The 18,732-nt window shown below is 31.6% G+C and overlaps 1 long non-coding RNA gene across 1 annotated transcript; it reads right to left on the reverse strand.

The window, feature by feature from the left end:
- Nucleotides 1-10,371: 10,371 nt before the first annotated feature.
- LOC139499084 (uncharacterized) lies at nucleotides 10,372-14,405 on the reverse strand. Its single transcript, XR_011658100.1, has 3 exons — nucleotides 14,207-14,405; nucleotides 11,860-12,191; nucleotides 10,372-10,618 (listed from the first exon to the last, which is right to left on the reverse strand). It is a non-coding gene; the product is annotated as an uncharacterized lncRNA (long non-coding RNA).
- Nucleotides 14,406-18,732: the final 4,327 nt, after the last annotated feature.

Raw genomic sequence — 18,732 nt, forward strand, 5'->3', positions numbered from 1 at the left:
GATTTTCATAATTTTCATCTATCAACAAACTTTTTAAATTATAGTTGCATGGTCGGTCAACTGATTAGTTGTATGGCTGATTACAGGTAAATCAGTAATTTCTATTTGACAGTTGCGTGTACTCTGGGTAGTGGAATACCTTAATTTTATGGGGGACATCCTGTCCATGTGTAATACTTAATATATATTCCAACAGATGTCATTACACAAATTTTTCTTCTTTTAAATGATTAATTTCTATATCATCATAATTTGCTATTTATATAAACCACATTTTTTGTATAACAATTATTTACCATATTAACATTGAAGATTATGAATGTAGAATGAAATATGTCTACAGAATGATTAGTTTTAATCATTTAATTTATAAGATTTAGGAATCAAAGTTTGTATTTTAAAAAAAAAAACACATTTAAATTGTTTTATATCAACACACCCACATTTAAATTATTTCATACATTAGATTATATATATAGCCATATTTGCAGTTGTAAAAATATTAAGATACCCGAATTTTCAATTATTTTACATGCCCAACTTTTTGTTGTAAGAAGTGTAACTTGAAACAACAGTATATTATATAAAGAGAAATAAAGATTAAAGTGATATCATGAATATTGGTCATGATTTTTTAAACTCAGAACTGTCAAGTAAATTTAAGACACAATTCAAAATGTTCAGAATATGTCAAGCCATACTGAGAAAAAAAAAAGAATGTCGAGAATATGTCGAGAAATTTCAAGACAGTTGGAAACATTAGACCAATAAAACATAAATCAAATATGCCAATCAAATAGTGGTTCGCTTACTATGTTATGAACAAAACGTCTCGTATTTTCAGAAGAGCAACACAAATGATATGAATTCAGCACAATTTGTACAATCCTACTTTGTAAAGGATCACTCTGATTCAAACGAAAAATTCTCTGAAACTGACATTATCAAGATGCTTGATTTCTTGATTGACAACATATGTGTTACGATCGGAGGACTTTTTTTTTTCAACAGACCGTCGGCATACCCCGTATGCAGGTGCTGCTGGAATGTTGCTACTTAGAAATGGAAAGTTGGAAAGTTCACAATTGTGCCCCCCCCCTTTTTGCCGACTTTTTTTCTGTATTATTATAAGGCTGACTTCATAAAGGAACTTTTAGGAAGAAAGATAAGAAGTTAGCGATATCCTTTAACTCTACTTTCCGCTATATAGATGATGTTCTTTCACTAAATAATTCAAAATTTGGTGACTATGTGGAACGCATCTAAGAAATTGGGAAGAAATTGTGCCCCCCCCCCTTTTTGCCGACTTTTTTCTGTATTATTATGAGGCTGACTTCATAAAGGAACTTTTAGGAAGAAAGATAAGAAGTTAGCGATATCCTTTAACTCTACTTTCCGCTATATAGATGATGCTCTTTCACTAAATAATTCAAAATTTGGTGACTATGTGGAACGCATCTACCCTAACGAACTATAGATACAGGATACTATAGATACAGTTAAGTCGGCCTCATATCTTGACTTACATCTAGAAATTGACAATGAGAGTCGGTTGAAAACAAAACTTTACGACAGAAGAGATCATTTCAGCTTTCCAATTGTGAACTTTCCATTTCTAAGTAGCAACATTCCAGCAGCACATGCATACGGGGTATATATCTCTCAATTGATACGATATTCCCGTGCTTGCATTTCCTATCATGATTTTCTTGATAGAAGGTTCTGCTCACAAGGAAGCTATTAAACCAAGAGTTTCAACTGGTGAAGTTTAAATCTTCCCTTCGTAAATTTTACGAACCGTTGAATGGTTGACCGTTATGGAATAACCGTTTCACAAATGATATCGGATATGTTCCTTACGTCGTAACCACAATCCCCTTCCCTTTCACGAAGGTGACCTACCGAATTCGACTATTTACCGGATTTGTTATCTCATAATCAACACGACGGGTGCCACATGTGGAGCAAGATCTCCTTACACTTCCGAAGCACCTGGGATCACCCGTAGTTTTTGGTGGGGTTCGTGTTGCTTATTCTTTAGTTTTCTATGTTGTGTCGTGTGTACTATTGTTTGTCTGGTTTTTTTCTTTCATTTTTAGCCATGGCGTTGTCAGTATATTTTCGATTTATGAGTTTGACTGTCCCACTGGTATCTTTCGTCTTCTTGTATTTTCAGATACCTGTAAAAAGAGAAAACACAAAAACACTGAACTCCGAGGAAAATTTAAAAAGGAAAATTCCTGATCAAATGGCACAATAAAAAGCTCAAACACATTAAACCAATGGAATACAACTCTCATATTCCCGACTTGGTACAGGCATTTTCTTATGTATAAAATGAGATTATTTCTTGTTTTATAGCTAGCTAAACCTCTCACATGTATGACAGTCGAATTCCAACGGTAAATAGTTATCAAAGGTACCAGGATCATAATTTGGTAGATGCAATATCTTCGATGAATAAACTCCCGCACACGGAGGCGTCCCCTTATACATGTTTTCAAAGCCAGAATAGAACATAAAGTTTAATAGGAGTTAAACGTTATGTTAAGAAGGAAACATGTTTTAACACACTGTGAATGTCATTTTTATTTCCAATGAACTTGGAAAACATCGATTAATTGATTGGTAATTTAAAATTATGTGAATCTATAGACAAACATGTGAAGAATGCTCAATTCAAGGAGATATACCTAATTAAAGTGGAAGAAATTAGCAATCCTGTACCAGGTATGATCAACCATTGTCTACACAAGAAAATGCCTTTACCGAGTTTTTTCATTTCATTTTGTCATTCGATAAGTGAATTACCGTTTTGAATTTTCCACGGAATTCTGTATGTTTGTGATTTTTTTTTTTTACTAAAACAGGTATACAACTACAGTTTTTACTTTAACACACTGGGCGGGGTCTCGATGAAAGGGATATCAGAGACACAGTCTCCCTTGAACAACATAGTATATATGTACGGTCTATTAATCTGTATTGAGGTTTTGGTATTCATATAAAATTGATAAGACATTTATCAATATCGCCTCTTCTTTTTACTGTTTAATTCTGTAGGACATATTTGCTTATACCTTACTTTGGGAATTAGTTATAGCGTTCTTTTTTTTCCCATGTTTTGGTTTATGTGTCGGAAATTCACACTTAATTTTTATTTTACAAAAATAAAAAAATAACAAAAAAAAAAACCACTATTGCAATGTGGAAAATTTCTACGTAGTTTGAAAAGGGAAAAAACGAAAGTATAAATGCCAACCCTATCATCAAATAGAATGTAAGCCGTGAGTTATGTCAGTCAATTTATTTATTAAAAAGTAACCTTTTCTTGATTTGTCACATCATCAATGACAATTACTAAAAACCATTATTAAACTTAATGCATTCCTTCAAAAATAGCACAAATTACCTCCCTGAGAGATGTAAATATTTAGTACAAGAGTACTAGATTATTTAGTCGGAAGCCTCAATATATGATCTGATTAAGGATATAAAAATACGGTGGGTATAAAAAAGAAGATGTGGTATGATTGCCAAATGAGACAACTCTCCACAAGAAACCAAAGTGACATGGATATTAACAACTATAGGTCACCATATGTCCTCCAACAATGATTGAATGTACTATAAGTATGGTGGGGTTGATAACAGAATTTTTATATGAACTCATGAGGTAGACTATGAACAAAATTAAGGATATATGTAATGCACTTTAATAAATTATAATAAATGAGACTAACATAACATCAATAAAATCTGCTATATTTTTACACCAGATTTACATAACTAAGTGCAGCCTTTTGTTGATTTGTTGATTTTTGGTGTTTTAACACCACTTTCAGCACTTTTATATGTTGATGATGCCAGTTTTAATCGGATGAGGACTTTGGTGTGTCCAGAAGAAACCACAAACCTTCGACAGGGAAACTGGCAATGTCCTAATCAATAAAGACTTTATTCATCATTTTTATAGAATTTATTAGAATTTCACAATCTCATTGTTGACCCAAGCCGTTTGCAAATTTTATTACAAAATATCAATTTTGACCGTTTCTTACGTGGACTACTACTTAAATAGTTTAAATGAGATATTTTGCAAGACTTGATACATTTTTTAATAAAATGCGTGTCAATTTAATTGTGTTGCTTTATAATTACAATTGTAAACTTTGTGATTCGGATTTCGTGAAAAGTACAACTTGAAAATATCAATATAATACCTTATTTTTGAATCAACTACGCACAGGAACAAATCAAATATCAGTTCTATACAATAGTGTGAGGTTTGCGAGTTATATGTAACTGAACATTATTTTATGGAACAGCTTTTATTAAGATAGGTAAATGATTAACTTCGAAACCACAGGGCTTACTTCTAATATATAAGTAGCACATATAAAGTAAAGGGTTTACATAATAAATGATTGATGATTTTACAAGGTATTCTTAAAAATAATTATTTTTAAAGTTGAATGATCATTTTTCAATTTTAAACTGTTACGTGGGAAACACATGAAGCTATAATAGGGTACACTATTTGTAAACTTGCTTTAATATAAAACAGGTATAAACCTTACTCAATATCGTAAGTACACGTATATTAGATATGAAAGAACAACATAGAATTGTGTTTGTAAAACTATATATAAAAGTGCGAATTGTGAACGTTTTTTCCTTTGGCATGCGTAAAAGACGTGGTTGCTCTGTATCAAAATAACAATATTAAATTTATTTTTTATTTTTAAAGACTGTTATGAATTGATAATGTATAAATAACGAAACTCCAAAAAAGCAAAATAAATGAATGTCTGTGTCTTTTTTTTATGATAAATTAGGCAAAATTACAACTATATGTAATTTAATTATGGAAAAAAAGTTTAAGCGGGCAACACTGTATATGCCTTAAATGGATAAAACCAGATAAATAACAATATCTGACACTCTAAAAATAGCGAACATCAATAAGAAGCATATATGTATAATAAGGCCACGGTTTTTTAATTTGTTGGTTTACGGATTTTTTCCATGAAAAAGTCGGGTCGGTCGGTCTGAAAAAAGAAAGAAAAAAAAAGATCTTTCAAGACATAAAACTGATATGCAAAATAAATATATATATATTTCACCTTTCTAATAATATGTTTATCATACCATTTTGTCATCATTCTTAAATTTTAGTTCGATGAAATAGTATTTCTCAGCTGTAATAAACATCGCATGACATTGTCTAATAATTTCCCGTAAAAAAGGGGTGCATGGACATAGACGAAATTAAATCGTCATTTCACAAACAAGAAAAAGAGATTCATGTCGGTAGCTCTTAATTAAAACTTGGTGAATAGTAATTAGCACGAAAACTGATAAAGATAAAAATGTAAAAACGTCGTACGAAAATAAGTTTCAACACGCGTGTCAAAAACGTAATAGACTCGTCCACTGGAAAAACGAGAATATCGGGTTAAATAATAGTTGTCATGCATTCCCGTTTTTTTATCCAAATGGAACATATTTTTTTATTATCTATGAAAACAAGAAAATTTCAAATGATTTGTTAAAATTCAGAACTTTTACTCGGTGTCTTGAACTTCCACTTGTCCACATTTGGACAAGTCTATTTCTATGAGAACAGGCATCTTACGGACTGGTGACAAATAAAGGAAACGAACTTATTGTGTAACTAGTTTTAAACACAGATTTCGTTCCGCAAAATTATTTGCGCAAACAATATTTCAAGGTCATTAATAATTGATTTGTCTATTTTTAGAAACGTAAACTGAAAGTTTCATTTTTTCACAACAGAAAGTGTCATCACTTCTGTATTAAGTGATTTATGCATTTCCTTTCATAAAAAAAGGACATTTTAATTATTTTTCAGGGATAATGCATTTGTTAGGGTCGGCGGGAATAAAAAAGCATGAAAAGTCAATTTTATTTTTATTCTGGAAATCAGCAAAATCGGGTCGGCGGATCCGTAAACCAACAAATTAAAAAATCCTGGCCTAAGGTATGCGCTAATCTAAATAAATATAAACATGTTGTGTTGTTATGACGAATGTAATTTGCAGGCTAATAGTACAGTAGTTGAACTATTTACTAGGTTTGTAATAAAAATGAGCATCACATCGGGTGCCACATGTTGAACAGGATCTGTTTACTCTCCCGGAGCACCTGGGATCACCCACAGTTTTTGGTAGGGTTCGTGTTGCTGAGTCTTTATTTTCTATGTTGTGTTTTACGTACTATTATTTTTCTGTTTGTCTTTTTCATTGTTAGCCATGCCGTTGTCAGTTTATTTTTTATATATGAGTTTGAATGTCCCTCTGGTATCTTTCGTCCCTCTTTTGCAATGTAAGGTATGTTACAGTGTAATATCAATATCCATTTTCTCTCATGATTCGATATATATGTGCACTACCGTTTGAAGCCACCTAAAATTCCGAAGTTTTCGTTGCCAGTTGTTGTCATATCTAAATATGTATTTGATAATTTTGGTAATTATGTGTTTTTAATTAAGCAAGAGGTTGATGCATGTTTATTAACGCGGTTACTGAATGGGGAAAATCCGATATCCCCTGGAACAAACATTACAGTATTTGTTTAAAACGGAACAAGCTAAGTGTGTTGCAACAGAAACAGATATTATGGAGTTGTTTATATCAAAGTATCTAGGGGAAATTCTGTTAGGCTGAACAAATTTATGTTAACACAGTTACCAAACTCATTAAAACGGCAATGTTGATGTGTCCATTGGGTGATTATCACTTTATAAAGTCTTAATCTTCTTTTGTAACAGTATTCTATTTGTATCTAGTACGTCTAATACGTTCAGGTATTTCACATCCAATTTTTTATGGTAATATTCTTTATAAAGCACAAAGGTGTCAGTATTCACCTCAGAAACTTACAAAACCTTTGAATAGACTTATTAAGAAGGGATATAATTACGATACTGTTGTCAAGTCATTAAAGATTGCATATTTTGGCGTTAATATTGAGTCACTGATAAGGTCTTTGCATCGGAACTAAACACATTTATTCTAAAAACAGTTGTTGGCATGACACGGGTTATGTTCTTCTCATATATGTTATGATGGTATGATACTAAACCCCTAACAGGAAGGATTGTGCCTAATGTTCATATGATGAAATCATAATCTTTCAGTCAGTTTAATTGAAGTCTGGAGCTGGCATGTCAGTTAACTGCTAGTAGTCTGTTGTTATTTATGTATTATTGTTATTTTGTTTATTTTCTTTGGTTACATCTTCTAACATCAGACTCGGATTTCTCTTGAACTGAATTTTAATGTGCGTATTGTTATGCGTTTACTTTACTACATTGGTTAGAGGTATAGGGGGAGGGTTGAGATCTCACAAACATGTTTAACCCCGCCGCATTTTTGCGCCTGTCCCAAGTCAGGAGCCTCTGGCCTTTGTTAGTCTTGTATTATTTTAATTTTAGTTTCTTGTGTACAATTTGGAAATTAGTATGGCGTTCATTATCACTGGACTAGTATATATTTGTTTAGAGGCCAGCTGAGGGACGCCTCCGGGTGCGGGAATTTCTCGCTACATTGAAGACCTGTTGGTGACCCTCTGCTGTTGTTTTTTTATTTGGTCGGGTTGTTGTCTCTTTGACACATTCCCCATTTCCATTCTCAATTTTATAGTCCATATCATAGATCTCTGCAGTTGTTTCACTGAGAACCACTTATCCAAATTTCATGAAACTTAATATATTTGTTTCTTATGATGGTCAAACGATATGTATACTTTTTGGTGAACATAAGAGAGTTACAGGACTTTTATAACTAAAACAGCGGTGTGTTGTTCCCATGTCGCGTCGTATCTCAGAAGTAAACCATTATAGGTCAAAGATATAGATTATCACTCTTTATAGGAGTGATTGCCCTTACATGGGGATTTGTTTTAACCCTCTTTTGTGTTTTGATGAAAACTAAAGAAGATGGAGAGAAACTAAACAGATTAAATGATTAGCAATACGAAATCAAATAAATTGACTTATATCACGAATTCTATTCTTGTCTACACTTTTAGTGAGTGTCCCTTGTTTAAAATGCATATAGACCCAAGTAAGTGACACATGCTCTTAAGAGCCTCTAGTTCTATATTTAAAAACTGATAGATTTTTTGTGGCAATAAAAATTCAGTAGAAACAGTCAACATTACATTTACCACTAAGTTGACAGCAGGTAAGAGACCGGGTTCCATAAACTATTTGCGTTCTTTTGTCTCGCCTGCCAAGAGAGTAGCAGAATGCGAGACACAGTGCTTATACTATTTGGCAGTGACCTGAACGTTTCATACTATGTATAAAGTAAAATCACAAAAATACAAAACTCCGAGGAAAATTCAAAACGAAAAGTCCTTAATCAAATGATAAAACACATCAAACGAATGGACAATAACTGTCATATTCTTGACTTGGTACAGACATGCAGTAGCCTTGTTATGAAGTTTTGATCTGTCTGTCATTCGCCAATTTGTCTCCATCTCATTTGCAAGGTTTAGCAACTGTTCGAAAAAAAAATTATATTTTTTTTTGTCATGTGAAATACTCACTTATCATTAGTGATGAGATAATTATATTTAGTATATTGGATCTTATCGAGGTCTACATGTTTGTCCGACAGGGGTCAACTGACCTTGACTTCATTTCACGAAAGAGTTACTAATATCAGGTTTACGTTTTCGTTGTCTAATCAATATTTTCAGATGATAGAAGCAACATCAACTTATTTGTGTAGGAAATTATTGTAAGTTGTACATGTCTAAGCAGGGACTTTCTATACTAACGGGACTGGTCACTTATAACTATATCTATACAAATTATCAGACTTATCCCGTAGATGATGTTACATGACTTTATAGCAAATAATTTCACATTCACGACGTTTTCTTCATAACTATATGTTCAAGATTAACAAAAAATGGTTTTTATGAAATTTTATACATTTTGTTATTGCAAAATGATGTTTTTCGATTGATTTCTCGGATCGTTTTTTAAATATTGATCTCTGAACTTGGAGGTATTTGTTCGTTGAATTTTCAGTAGCCGCCATCTTGTTTGATATGTAAACCATTATTATAAGTTTTATAATTCATCATTCTTTCAAAATCTTATATTTTTTGTCATCGTAAATGGCTATTATTCAGATTTTGTTTTAACAAATAATAATAATTATATAACAACAATGTACTGTGAAATACGCAAATAACTACTAGCATCGTATATCAGAGATACGAAACTAGGTTTATTTTTGGGTGGTAGCTTTCAACAGGCGGCTTAGTAATCAGTCAAAATCAATAGAGACGAGTCCCGTTAGTATAGAAAGTCCCTGGTCTAACTGACAAGTTTCATCTGACCATGACCTTATTTTAATGGTTGTTTGGTCAATGTCAGTTTTTTTTGTGGTAATTTCAGTAATTATAAGGTTTTCTCGTCAGTAATCTGGAGGAAAATATTTTAGTGATAAATATGTTTGAAATTTGCTCGAACAGCCCACGTTGAATTGAAGGTGGACTTTCTTATAACTGACTATCAAAAGATACAGACATTGCAATTCTTGAACCCGTTTTTCAAAGAGTTAACGTACATATGACGGCACATGTCAGTCTTGTATCTTTCATTTTACCGTGACTTCATTTTCATGGTCCATTAGTCAATGTTAACATGGTTAAGAGTTTTTGATTTTGGTCTGGTTTTTAATGACCATAAGTAATAGTTGATGGAATAATTGTGAGGTGTACATGTCTGGCTGACAGGATTTGTCTGGCGGTGACATTTGTAATAGATCTTAAAAAAGTTTACAAAATGCTCGTAGTGTAATCTTTATCTTTTAAACTTGGAACATTCATTAACGATCAGTTAAGGAGGCGAGACATTTGAGCGATTGAAATCTTGCTTGTATTCAAGTTTATAACATTAACAATTTGAGAGATATTACCTTGAAAGATGTAAAAAGATTTCAGATTAGATAGTTTCTGGATGATATATTGTGTTTTGTCTTAAAACACCTGTACCTATTCCAACGTTATAATTTCTACCATAGTGATATATTATATATGTGTGTGATTTTATGTTTACTGTTCTGAAAATGTTCTGTAGAACTTAAAAAATGCAAATTTCACTGTTTCTGATGATGTGATCAGTTTCTATGATTTCTTTGTTTAATTTTTTCTTAAAGCCGCCTCGTCATTCTTTGATTGACAACTTCAAGTATTGCCATACAACACATGTCACTGAATCCAGCATAGTCTTTATATCGTTACATTTTCGTAAATATTTGATTGCAGATTTTTTGGTTTTTAGAGATCGTAAAAATAAATTATATGCTACATATAAAACACAAATTACGCCGTATTATTATTTATTTCATTTTAAATTTGACATCTTCCTGTTGACAATTTGTAGTTTTTATAATAACACAGAAATGTGTTCAAGGTCAACTATAACTTTTGATGGTCAAATTCTTCCAGAGAAATCAATCCGTCTTTATCTTCGTCCATGATTGACCAGTGATGGAACACGGTCATGTTGTCCGTTATCTGCATCTGTTCCAAGGCTTTACTGAACTCAAACTGTTCCATCATCCCATTTCTTTAGAAAAAAGCAATAACAAGATACTATAGGTATTTTGTAGAGCAAAAAGTGAAAGTTTGGGTAAAACATTTGTTTAGAATGAAAATATAGTTTTCCGAACTAAAACTGGCTTTATTTCATTTTCTTAATTGCTGTAAATAAACTCATCATAGATACCAGGATTAAATGTGTGTACGCCAGACATGCGTTTTGTCTACAAACGATATTTAGTGACGTTCGAATAAGTTAAAAAAGAGATTCTTTAAGGAAAATGACCAATAACATTTTATTGTATCTAGCTAAATTTTTACGTTCTTAATCCAACGGCAACCAAAATTAAGTCAACATTGCATTCTATATACAGAAATACATATATATGTACATCACTTCAGAACTGTACCAATTATTTTTTTTTAAGTTGTTAGATTTTACTTGTGGAGCGAAGGCCTATTTTTGATGCTTTTCCGAGCACTAAAACATATCAAATGATCAACTGAAGTCTTTTAATTTTAGAAATCACTTTTAGAAATCATCTTTTACGGATGTGATTGCTGCAATGGAAGCTATACAAAAAGGGACGTTTTTCGAGAGAGAAAAAATCCACACCTAAAAGCAATCTTAAATATAACATTTAGTCACAGATGGGTAATCCGTTGTTTTTGGATTCCGTGTATCAATATTAACCCATCTCTCCATACTTTTGGACAATGTGGAGGTAATTTCTTACCCATTTGGCTCACCACAAACAATTTTTTATGTATACTAGTATCATAAAAATAATAGGTAGAACACCAGAACAACCTGTTTTTAAATTAATTTAATTTCAAGATTTTTTAAAAGTTGATAAAAAATGTCCTGTAAAGATGATTAGATATATAAAAAAGTGTACCATTTATCTTGAATTCGTAAAAATATATCTTTTCACTTAGCTGATAAGTTCATAAGATGTCTTGATAAGTTAATCAGTTAATCAGTCATTATTTTTCTACGTTGTGTTTTGTATACTGTTGTTTGTCTTTTGATAATTAGCAGGTTTTTTTAACATAGTGTATGTACACTTTATCATCGTCATATCAGTTTCAATATCCCTTTTGTATCTTAAAAAAATAAGTCTCTTAAAAATATTTAGAATCATGATTTCCAAAAACCATTACTTTAGATGTGTATCGTTTATCATAACAATGTTGAATTTGTTGTTGTTTGTTTGTTTTTGTATTGTTTGTTTTTATTTTTGTTTAACATTCAAAATCTCTACTAACTTATTGATATATAGATTCATAAACTTCACATGATCAGACATGTCGGTGGAAGCGAATTGCACGTGACGTTTCCGTTTGACCTTCTCACAGTAACATCCCATTCCATTTCCACGTTCACGACAAAGCTTTCCCGCCGGTGGATATCGACAGTTACATCCACAACATAATATATTACATTTGTCATATCCAAAACAAAACAAAGAGGTAGTGCAATCCCCGCAAAATTTTTTGAAAGGTTTGCCACAACAAGCTCCGTTTGTCGTGTCAATGCCGGCTATGAAAATGATCAACAAAAACGTCGACCTCATCAGTTTTATTTTAGATAAAGACATCTACAAAGCAAAAGTGAAATGTAAAAATTAACAATCTTGTGTGATGTCATTTGAAAAGTTATAAAGTATGAAGACCAAAGAGACTTTTAACAGTGATATATCAATCTGTTATGATATAAATTTAATAAGATACGACTGGGGAAAAGTTGGAATAATAAATACAAAATAATTTAAAGGATATAATAATATATAATATAACAGATCTAGTCCAAAAATTAGTATAGCGAAAAAACAGGGACCGAACAACGCATTAAATATCGTATGCGTGTAGCACATGAGAAAACTTCATTTGTGTGTCCGTCCTGCACGAGTTGAATATTATTCGAACATTGAATTTTTTAGTTGTTCTTTTTAATACAGTGAATTTTGTTGTAATTAAGGTAGAAAATGAAAGAAACTATCTCATTTTATGCCTTCTCCCTTCGTCTTGATACACATGTCATTGAAAATATCTTCAAAACATCTTGTTGTATGATTCCAGCACATTGATATTACAGAATTTTATCTAACTGAAATTATCGGTCGTATTTGACTGGAAAAACATTATATTTCAGCGCAAAAGAAACTTAATCTGAATTAGTTGTGATCTTTAAGAGTTTGATAAACTTTACATTATTTATAACTGACACATTTATCCTTTCTGTCATACACGTATAAAAGCATCGGCTTCTAGGATTTAGAATAAGAGTTTGCATATTTCTCTATAATTTAATTTTGGATGTAACGCGTTTTCTGATTGGCTGACGTTGTTTTGTTTATGAGCCATAGAAATAATTAAGTTATGTGACCGTGACGTCATCAACGTTTTTTCATGGTTTTCTCCGGTTGAAATGGAATTTAGAATATTTTTTTCTGTCTATTCGAAATAACATAGTTATAGCTAAGTGCTTTATTCAGTGTGCACCACATTTTTATGTTATTTCTTCATAGACAGAAAAATATTACAGTCATTCCTTGATTGAAATAATGAAAAATTCTCATTTATGTTTTAGGATGCGATGAAATAATAATTATAAAAATTGAAACACATTTATGTTGATAGATGGGATACGAGAAAGCTCTTCGTTATTTCACGGATTTGGCTATACTTTTTGGACCTTTTGGATTATAGCTCTTCATCTTTAATATAAGCTTTGGATTTCAAATATTTTGGCCACGAGCATCACTGAAGAGACATGTATTGTCGAAATGCGCATCTGGTGCAAGAAAATTGGTACCGTTAATTTTATTACATATATACATTCGTCAAACGAAAGTGAAAAATAAGCACACACTGCATTTGTAGTTATAATTTTGATATATTTTTTTTTATTGAAAGGGGCATTTAATAGGTGTCAAATTCATGTTCACCGATTTGACTCAAATTTTCATATTTGATTTATAACAATATAAAACATTTATCCAAATTATGAAAAGTCTAAAATAAACAATTGGGATTGATAAAATGTATCTTCGTTTCATGTGGGTTTGTTTTAGTCTAGACACCATCTATTTAACTATCGAGTTGACATCCGATGGCCATATAAGCGATATAAACATAAACATAAATATATATAAACTCGTGTACTTTGATTTTTTTTTAGGTCTGTTTAATTTCAGATTAAAGATTAAAAATATATGATAATCATTGCTTTTACCTGTATAAGAATGATTTTATGTTGATCAAATCAGTAAATCAAATGATTTATCTTTGTTTGACTTTCAATGTTGACATTCTTTTCTTTTAAATAACTGAACAAGGACAAGTATATGCGTTATTTATCTTTAGCTAAGGAGCTATATTGAATTTCACATGAATATGGACTCAATGAGTTCAAATTAGTAACTTGCAAGTGAAAAACTCATCATCAATGTATCTTCAACCATTCTGGCTTCTAAAATCGAATGATTATTTCACTATTAAGGCACTTTCATTAATGATTGAAAAAAAATCGTATTTTAGATTTTTCTATATCTCGTGACTAGTGCCCCTTTAATAAAAGTGTACACACGTAGTAACAATACTATATACTTACTGTTCGTGAATCAAGAAACACCGTCCGAATCAAATTTTCATCACATTTGACTATATAGTAGTTCTAATTAATTGGAAGGTGACAAAGTCAATATACACTTATTTTTCAACAGAATAACACAAAACCTGATATTAACATACATGATGTTTGTTAAAGTGAATAACAAACATCACGAATAGAACAACTAATCACAACTCAGACTTTTAGTAAAATTCAAAAAATAAATAAATAAACAAGCGTTCTTCGGTTTTGGCACGATGTTTCTCAACGTTCACATTTATCAGTGACACAATTGTTAATATAAAAACGAGTCAAGTGACAAGTCCTTGTTTCTGCGGTTATGCAATTATAGTTATACGCAGTTACTAGAAGAAGAAAAAAAATTGACGCACCATATGTGCATATCGGACATTTCGTTTCTCATATGTGGTAACCATATACCACCAGTGGAGATGCTAATTTGTCAAAGGCTAAACTGCAACAAATAAAATTGAGAATGGAAATGGGGAATGTGTTAAAGCGACAACAACCCGACCATAGAACAGACAAAAACCCGACCATAGAGCAGACAACAGCAGAAGGTCACCAACAGGTCTTCAATGTCCAGCACCCGTTGGCGTCCTTCAGCTAGCCCCTAACGAAATATATATACTAGTTAAGTGATAATGAACGCCATACTAAACTCCAAAATGTACACAAGAAATTAAAATTAAAAATAATACAAGACTAATAAAGGCCAGGCAGAGGCGTCTGACTTGGGACATGCGCAAAAATGCGGCGGGGTTAAACATGTTTATGAGATCTCAACCCCCCTATACCTCTAGCAAATGTAGAAAAGTAAACGCATAACAATACGCACATTAAAATTCAGTTAAAGGGAAGTCCGAGTCTGATGTCAGAAGATGTAACCAAAGAAAAATAAACAAAATGACAATAATACATACATAAAAAACAGACTAGCAGACTAGCAGTTAACTAACATGCTAAAACCAATATCTTAAACAAAATTCCATTATATTTACAACGATGCGTGAACAAAACAGATATAAAAGGTAAAATTGTCAAAATAATCTGAGGTTCGGTATTTATAGAAATTTATAAGGCATTTATTGACCACGTTATTTTTTTGTAGGTCCCCTCTGGCAATCATTTGCCTCAAGTTAAAGGAACCAACGTTAATTCTAAATTTTGGTTCAGTTTTAGCATAATATCATATATATTATTTTCTTTTTGAAGCCCCTCTTTCCCAAATCCATCTCAAGATTTATGTTTTGATAATATGATGAATGCATCTAGATTTCATTTTCAACTTTACTAAGCATTGGTATTTCTAGCGTATTGGTATTCCGCTAGTTTTGTGTTGTCACAAACGCCTAATGGTGATATATGTAGGAAATGTGATATATTTTCAAAGACGCGTTAGATTGAAACTTCCATATCTTGATTTATGTTAAATAAAAGCTGACATATTATTGTTTAATCCTGTAGTACATGTTTGCTGATACCTTAATTATCAATTAATTAAAGCGTTCCCGTTTTTTTTCAGATTTTTATGTGTCGGAAATTCACACTTCATTGTTATTTTACAAAAATTAAAATAGAATAAAAATATTGCAACATGGGTAATTTCTACGTAGTATGACAGGGAAAAATGATTGTATATGACAACCATATCATCATATAGAATTCTTGCCGTGAGTGATGTCGGTCGATCCATAAATTTATCAAAAAGTAATCTTTTCTTGATTTGTTACCTCACTAATATCAATTACTAAAACCCATTATTAAACTTAAGGTGGTACCTAACACTACAGGGAGATAACTCTGTTATGTCAGCTAAACGTTTTAATTACGTTGTGTTGTAAAAGGAATATTAAGCTTCTCAATGATCAAAATTGGTGTTTGTCAAATTGCTATATAACCAGTGTAATTTTTCTGACAAAACGGTTGGTTCAAAATATTTAAAATTTTTATATTTTTGTCAAAGGGTCAAAGTAAATACTTTGTCAAAATTTTATGAAAATTAAACGAGCCAAATTAATTTTAGTGAAAGTGTTGGGTACCACCTTAATGCGTTCCTTCAAAAATAACATAAATTAACTCCCTGAAAGATCGTAGGAAAATTACCGATGTAAATATTAAGTACAAGAGTACGTACTAGTCCATTTAGTCGACAGATTTAAGTTATTATATGATCTGATTCGGGATACATTGTACATAAGTACGGTTGGGTTGATATATAATTTTTTATTTGAACTCCCACGACCAGGTAAAATATAAAGGATATGTACAGCACTTTAAAAATTATAATAAATGAGACTAACATAATATCAATAAAATCTGCCATATTTTGACACCAGATTTACATAACTAGGTCCAGCCTTTAGTTGCATTAACGCTACATTCAGCACTTTTAGATATTTCGATGATGCCCGTTTTAATCGGATGAGGACGTTGGTGTCCCTGGAGGGAACCACAAACCATGGACAGGGAAACTGGCAATGTTCTAGTCAATGAAGACGTTAGTTGAAATGAACAATCTTAGCTAGTAACCCAAGCTGTGTGCGAATTGTTTCACGGAAATTTCAATTTTGACTGATTCTTATGTGGACTACTACTCAAATATTTTTAAGGAGATATTTTGGTAGACTTTCACATGTTTTATAATAAAAGAGGGACGAAAGATACCAAAGGGACAGTCAAACTCATAAATCTAAAACAAACTGACAACGCCATGGCTAAAAATGAAAAAGACAAACAGAAAAACAATAGTATACATGACACAACATAGAAAACTTAAGAATAAACAACACGAACCCCTCCAAAAACTAGGGGTGATCTCAGGTGCTCCGGAAGGGTAAGCAGATCCTGCTCCACATGTGGCACCCGTCGTGTTGCTTATGTGATTACAAATCCGGTAAATAGTCTAATTAGATGCGTGTCGATATAAGTATTTCGCTTTATAATCCTCAGAATATGATTACAAATGTAAAGTCTGAGATTCAGATTTCGTCAAAAGTACAACTTGAAAATATCAATATATATATACCTGATGTGAAAAAAATATCAACAGGGACACATCAAATATCAATTATAAAAAAATAATGTGAGGTTTGCGAGCTTTATGTAACTGAACATTATTTCTATGGAACAGCTTTTATTAGAATAGGTAAATGATTGACTTCGAAACCACAGGGCTTACTTCTAATATTGAGTAGCACATATATATAAAGTAAAGGGTTTACATAATAATGATTGATGATTTTACAAGATATTCTTAAAAGTAATTATTTTTAAAGTTGAATGATCATTTTCAATTTTAAACTGTTACGTGGGAAACACATAAGCTATAATAGGGTACAATATTTGTAAACTTGCTTTAATGTAAAACAGGTATGAACCTTACTCAATATCGTAAGTACACGTATATTAGATATGAAAGAACAACAAAGAATTGTGTTTTTAAAAACTATATATAAAAGTGCAAATTATGAACATGTTTTCTTTTGGCATGCTTAAAGGACATTGGGTGCTGTGTACCAAAATAACAAGATTCAAAATTTTAAAATATTTAAAAGACTGTTATGAATTGATAATGTATAAATAACGAACTTAATATTGCATAAAAAGAGAAGAACGTCTGTGTCCTTGCTTTTTTTTTTTTTTTTTTTACAAGATTACAACCAAATGTAATTAAATTATGAATAGAAAGTTTGAGCGGGCAACACTTGTTATGCCTTAAATGGATAAAACCAGATATATACCAATATCTGACCACAGTAAAAAAATTGAATAGCTAACGTCCACAATATAAGAAGCATATCTATCTAATAAGGTGTGAGCTAATCCAAATAAATATAAAATTGTTTTGTTGTAATGGCGAATGTAATTTTCAATGTAAGGTATTATATTCAGGCGTCACTGATTGGTCTTTTGTAGACGAAATGCGCGTCTGGTGCACATACTAAATTTTAATCCGGTTATCTATGATGATTTTTTTTACAGAATAATATCAATTATCCATATTCGCTCAGAATATGATTCGTCAAATGATCGGAAAATAAGAGATATGACCATATTTTATATGGTCAATATATATTCGAACTTGCCCAATGGCATCTTGATCAGAGAAATAATTTAAGTTGATGAACCTTTCTACTACTTATGTAAAAAATAGTTTAATTACTTCTAAAATTCATGCACATGTCCTAAGTCTTCGTTGCCAGTGGTTGTCATATCTCAATTTATACTTTGTTTTTAATTAAGCAAGAGGTTGATGTATGTTTATTACGCCGGTACTTTGGGGGGAGGGGGTCCGATTTCCCTGGAACAAATATTACAGCATTTGTTTAAAACGGAGCAAGCTAATACTGTTGCAACAGAAACAGATATCATGGAATTGTTTATATCAAAGTATCTAAGGGAACTTTTGTTAGGCTGAATAAATTTATGTTAACAGTTCCCAAACTTATTATCAAAAAGGTAATGTTGATCCAAACTCTTTAAAAAAAAGAAGTATATTCCAA

This window comes from Mytilus edulis, chromosome 12, assembly GCF_963676685.1.
Source record: "Mytilus edulis chromosome 12, xbMytEdul2.2, whole genome shotgun sequence".
Taxonomy (NCBI): Eukaryota; Metazoa; Mollusca; class Bivalvia; order Mytilida; family Mytilidae; genus Mytilus; species Mytilus edulis.